Consider the following 6,548-nt stretch of genomic DNA (forward strand, 5'->3'; position numbering starts at 1 on the left):
AGGCAGACCCCCCATAGGCAGACCCTGTAGTATTAGGCAGACCACCCATAGGCAGACCCTGTAGTATTAGGCAGACCCCCCAAAGGCAGCCCCTGTAGTATTAGGCAGACCCCCTATAGGCAGATTCTGTAGTATAAGGCAGCACTCCTTAAAAAAATAAATACTCACCTCTTCCTGGTTCCTGCGCTGCTCTGAGCTCCCGCTCGTCTCCTGACAGCGGGTGCCGGGCAGTGACTCATCGCGCCCGCTGTCAGCGTCGCCGACGTCAGACGCTAACGGGGATGATGGGGGAGGAGCGCAGAGCAGAGCCCCATAGCGGCAGAGCAGGGAGATCGATTATCCCTTCTCTGCCGCAGAAGGTAATTGTATCGGCGCTGCTTGCGCCGATACAGTTACAGTAGCGTAGCTCCAGGTGGGCCCCCACTGAGCACCGGGGCGCCCGCACCCTCTGCCTCCCCGGTTGCTACGCTACTGAGTGACACACAGGAGGCAGAGCAAGGGTTAACAGGTTCTTTATATCAAACAGTGAAAGTACAAGCAGCGGGTAAAGGATGTGAATTTGCGGATGGGGAAAGTGAAATGCAGAAGGTAATAAGTTAACATGTTATCAGTCTGTGTGGTGGAGGAAGATGGCTGGAAGATCCCTCGGCGAAGCTGCAGTCGGTGCGAGATGTCTCCGATCCGATCCCACAATGCACTTTCCCCTTTGCGATGATGAATCCTCTGGGTCCTTCGGCATGTGATATCCTGGTCCGGGCACACGGTGGGGCAGAGATGAAGTTCGGTGGCACAGTGGAAGAAGCAGAAAGTTCAGTAGACAAGGCCGCAGTAGAAGCACACAGTCAAGCGGGCACAGTCACGGGCCGGTCCTTAGCAGGCACCGCAAGGATGGTACTAAAAGCGGTGCCTCCGCGGTGATGAGTGGAGCCAAGGTACGCACTCTATCCTGGACACTACCCGGTGTGGATGTCTCTCTGGGCTGAGGGTTAAACGTGTCGGCAGTATCGCTAGCCGGGAACACAGGCACAGCTAGCTGACATGGGTCCGTCAACAGGGAGTCAACCATCTCACTACTCACAAGCTCGCTCCCCGCCAAGTGTGTCATCTTCCCACTCACCGCTATTTATGTCGGATCCGCCCCCACCGGTCAGGTGTTCAAAACTGGCAGTCAGGAACCTCTTTCCCCTGGAATATTGGTGACAGTCCTGACAGTTCCGGCCCAGACACGCAAGAGAAACCACTGACTGGGTACACCTCCCTACACTCCCCCACTCTTCGCTCACCATTCCACGGGCAAGATTTTTTGAGGAGAGTGCGACTGTTTCTTTTTCTCCTGTGTGATTTGTTGCCAGACAAAATTTTCTTGGTCATAGCGATTGGGGGGTTTGCCAGCTGTTGTTTGTTGGGAGCGTCTCAGATTAGGAGAAGTAGTGGAGTTCTCATGTGGGGCAGAATCCGACTATGGAGAGAGGGCCATGGGTGAGCCTGTACCCTCCAATTCCAAACCTTCGGAACTTAATCTTTCATCCCCTTCTTCGTCCCCTTCTTCCATTGGCGTATGGTTCAACCCAGGGGCCTTGGGCTCTTCATCTGTTCGAACTGGATTTTTAGATAGGCAAGGTCGGAGCATATTCCAGTGAAGAGTTTGAGTGGGAACTTCCTCTTGTCCCTCAAGCTGGACTTCATACACTCGCCCCTCAGGACTAATATTTCTCTTCACCCGATACGGGTCTTTCTCCCAACGATTGTCCAGCTTGTCTTGAGGACGCTTCTCCCGTACTAAGACATGGTCTCCAGTTTGAAACTCTGTCACTCTAGGAGGGGTCTTTTCTGCATGTTCCAACTCCCATAATTTAGTCTGGACCAACCGATGCTCCCGAACACAGGAGGACACCCCCGTCCGTGGGTAGTCCTCTTCGGAGTCCAATACCAACTCAGTGATTAATTTTCCTTCTTGGCTGAACAGAAGAGCGTAAGGTGTATATCACGTGGTTCGATGTATTCGATTATTATATACCCACACCAGTTCAGAAACGTTAGCATTTGAATCAGTGTACGGTTAAATCATTCACAGGCTCCATTACCTTGAGGATGGTACGGTGTGGTGCGGGACTTGTCAATCCGGTACAGGCGGTGCAATTCATCCATTACTCTTCCCAAGAAACAAGCTCCCTGAACAGAGTGAATTCTCTTCACACCCATAGGGTTGGATGAAGTTCTTACATATTGCATACACAGCGGACTCTGCAGTCTGATCCCGGGTCACCACGGCAAATTTTTTGAAGTGACCCACCATTACCAGGCAATGTTCATAGCCCTGATGAGCTGGGCCAATGGTTAGATAGTCTATTGTCAAGAGTTCCAGAGGAGTGGAGGTTACAATGGACTGAACGGGAACTTTCTGCTCTGGAGGCTTAGCCAGTTCACATGTCGGGCACTTTCTACAGGCCTCGTCCACTTTCGTCTTCAACTGGGGGTGGAAGATGAACTGTTGTAGCCATTGAAAGGTTTTCTCTGAACCAAAGTGGGCTCCTTGCTCATGTGCAGCAACAGCAATTTCAGATAATGATGTTGGAAGAAGACTTGCCAGGTCACATTCGGCTCAGTCCGCAGTTCCGTTTTCCAGTATAGTAAGCCGTTCTTCCTCCGTAGTTGTTCCCATTGTCATAGAATTCGTAACACTTCATGGGACAGAGTACCTCTTTCCGTCAAGCTGGGAAGTCATACACTGTCTTAACAAAGTTCGGTATCTTCCTGTTGAAGCTGAACCCACTCATCTCAAGTTCGTCCCAGTATGCCATCTTGAACTGAGGAATGTATCTGTCCCTGCATTGCCTCTACCATCCTGGTGGACCTCCGAAATCTAGGGACCTCGTCATCATCAAGCACTTCGTCTCTGTCCCGCTCAGGTCTGGTACTCTTCCTCCTGGACAGGGCATCGGCTTAAGTATTTTCTGCCCCCCTTTTGTAGACAATCTTATAGTGGAATTTCACCATTCTGGCTACCCATCGCTGTTCGAGGACCCCCAGTCTCGCATTCTCCAGGTGCGCAAGCGGGTTGTTTTCAGTACGCACCAACACTTCAGAGCCAGACAAATATTCCGCTAATCTCTCTGTCATAGCCCAAACCAACGCCAGCAGCTCCAACTTGAAAGAACTGTAATTGCCAGGATTGCATTTGGAATCGTGAAGGGACCGACTTGCATAAGCGATCACCCTCTCCCTTCCTTCCTGCATCTGTGACAACACAGCCCCAAGTCCCAGCAAACTTCCGTCAGTGTGGAGAATGAACAGTTGTGAGAAATCTGCGTAATCCAGGATAGGAGTTTTGGTGAATGCCTTTTTGAGATCCTGAAAGGCCTCTTGGGACTCCTTTTAGCAGATCTTCCAGTTCTTGGCACCCGAGAGTACCTATTTCAACAGCTCCTGTAAGGCCCTTGGCCGTCGAGCGAAGTTCTTCACAAACCGCCTGTAATAACCAGTCAGTCCCAGGAACGCCCGCACATCCTTCACAGTCTCTGGAGTGGGCCAGTCTTGAATCTTGGCGACCTTCTCTCTGGAGTGTTCTACCCCTTCGGCAGAAATGACATGTCCCAAGTATTCAATTTGCATGCGGAACAAATGGCACTTCTGGGGCTTTACTTTTAGTCTGTGTCTCTGAAGGCGGGCCAGCACTTGTTTCAGGCGTTGCAGATGTACCTCGAATGAGACTATAATGTCGTCCAGGTAGATGAGCGTCGATTCAAAGTTCAAATCCCCTAGGCACCTCCATGAGATGTTGAAAAGTTCCGGGAGCATTGGCTAAGCCGAACAGCATACGATTGAACTCGTATAGTCCCATGCGAAGAATGAATGCAGTCTTTGCTCGAGCTTGTTCAGACATGGGGACTTGCCAGTAGCCGTTGGGGAGGTCCAGTGTGGAGAAGAACCTAGCTTTCCCCAGAGCAGACAGGGACTCCTCAATCCGGGATAACGGGTACAAGTCCCTCACAGTACAGGAGTTGAGTTTATGGTAATCCACACAAAAATTCAAGGTGCCGTCTTTTTTCCGTACTAACACAATTGGAGCAGCCCACGGACCCTGGCTCTCCCTAATTACACCGGCCTGCAAAATCTGATTCAACATGCTCTTCACTTCCTGGTATAACTGTGGGGGAATTTGCCGGTAGCGTTCTCTTATGGGCGCGGTGCTCCCAGTTGGTATTTCGTGCATAATGGCCATGGTGCAGCCAAAATCATCCTTGTGGAGGGCAGAGAAGAAGAGGATGGTTCGATTTGGTCCTCAACCCCCTCCAAGGGGACACAAGTGCGAACGGGCAGAGACAGTACTGTTTATCCTGGTGGAAAAACAATTTTGGTGGAGGCCAGGACAATTACTTTTCCTAACACTCCTCCCTCACAGTTAGACTCCTGTACTTGTGCCACTTGTGCTAGTTGAAAAATTCTTCTCTGTGGTGTATGTGGGCCCCACTGTTTTAGAGTCTCGATAGAGGGGTCTCTGTGGAGAAGGCTTCCAAACTCCCTCAGCATATTCATTCCCAAGGTGACAGCGGGTCCATAATTCACTTTTCTTGTGTCAGCACCACGCCTTTCCATCCCAGGTCGTTCCCACAGATGGACACTTGGATCCATACCACCCTTGCAACCGAGATGGGTAGCTGGTTGGCTGCCATCAACTTTATCTCAGAGCCCCATTTAGGCCGCTGTGCTTGGGGGAAAGTGTTGCCGGTAGTAAGCCTCTGGCATCATTGTCACCTGCGAGCCTGTGTCCACCAGGCATTGCACTGCACGTCTGTCCATTTCTGCCCATATCAGGGGTCATGTTGACACTAAACTTACTGGACTTCCACTGCTCTTCCTCACCTGTTCTGGCTCTGGGCGGTGTCCCCCCGGCTCGGAGCCCTCTAGCGAGACGTCACTCTTCCTCGCCGAGTGCACTCCCGTGCAATGTGTCTGCTCTCTCCGCAGTTGTAACAAGTGATGAGCCTCAGCCGGCGAAGCATTCTGGAGTCACAGCAGGGATCTGGGCCTTCCCTGCTCTCTGGAGAGTTACTGGTAGCCTCCATTTTTTTCTTTGTCAGCCAGGTCTACTTTCACACTTAGAAGTTCTCTCCTCAGTTCTTCCACCCATTGGGGTTCAGCAATGGCATTTATGGACACCCCCACGCTCTGGACCTTCCCCACTGGGACTGTCACCCCCTGCTCCTGTTCACGCATGCGTGCCTCACTCCCTACTTCAAGGAAAGTCATTTGGGGGTTCACCCGTACACGTTCTCGCAGGGCTTGTTTTGTCAGCACGTCTCACAAACCTGTCACTAGGAGGTCTCGTAACATTATGTCTGTGGGTCCTACTCCCATCGTCTTTTCTAATAATTGCAGTGTGTAGCTCTTGTAATGCATTCATATATTGGGTCACGGTCTCCCCCTCCCTCTGCATTTTATTAAAAAGACGTGTTCTCAGTTCCCCTACGTCTGTGGGATCTCCGTGAGTCTCCTCCAAGATCTGCAACACCTTGTTAAATGTATCCCGGTCTCGTTGGGTCTGTAACATTACTGAATCCCTGGCTTCTCCATCCAGTGGCATAATGGCCACCTCAGCCTCCAGCACAGGGGTCATGGGGTGCATTCTCATCATGCCTCTAAGGCGCTCAGTCCAGCTCCACAGCATAGTGTTGCTCCCCGTGAATATGGGCAAATTGCTCAGCATGGCCCCCAGGGAAAGGCTAGTCCTGGGGCCACCCCAACTGCTTGGTCTGCCACCTGCATGCTATTGGACTGCAACCTGCCGACTATGCCAAGTATAGGATGCTAGCAGGTGCGTAGGATGCAGTGACACACAGGAGGCAGAGCAAGGGTTATCAGGTTCTTTATATCAAACAGTGAAAGTACAAGCAGGGAGGTAAAGGATGTGAATTTGCAGATGGGGAAAGTGAAATGCAGAATGTAATAACAGGTTAACTTATCAGTCTCTGTGCGGTGGAGGAAGGTGGCTGGAAGATCCCTCGGCGGAGCCGCAGGCAGCGCAAGATGTCTCCGATCCAGTCCCGCAGAAGGGCTATGCACTTTCTCCTTGCGATGATGAATCCTCTGGGTCCTTGGTCATGTGACCTCCTGGTCCGGGCACACGGTGGGGTAGAGATGAAGTTCGGCGGCATAATGGAAGAAGCAGAAGGTTCAGTAGACAAGTCCGCAGTAGAAGCACACAGTCCAGCGGACACAGGCACAGGCTGGTCATTTAGTGTCCTAGTAATAACTGGTCTTGATGTTATTAAACAAGTACAAAAAAAAATCAATTTGAAAATGGCGCCTACCAAGCCTGCGCAGTAGCAGCTATCGGTGTGTATAGAGATCCGATAGCTGCTATTGTGTAGGTGCCGACGGCGCCATCTTGGAGGAGGAATTTTTTTTTTCTTCTATACCAAGATGGGTCCACTACGCAATAGCAGCTACAGTACAATCCTGATGACAGGTTCCCTTTAACGCTTCCTATAAAACCTGGCCAGACCCTCTCTGCCCTGCCAGTGAATGCTCTGCTTCCTTGCTCTTAG

Source organism: Ranitomeya variabilis, chromosome 1 (assembly GCF_051348905.1).
Source record: "Ranitomeya variabilis isolate aRanVar5 chromosome 1, aRanVar5.hap1, whole genome shotgun sequence".
Taxonomy (NCBI): Eukaryota; Metazoa; Chordata; class Amphibia; order Anura; family Dendrobatidae; genus Ranitomeya; species Ranitomeya variabilis.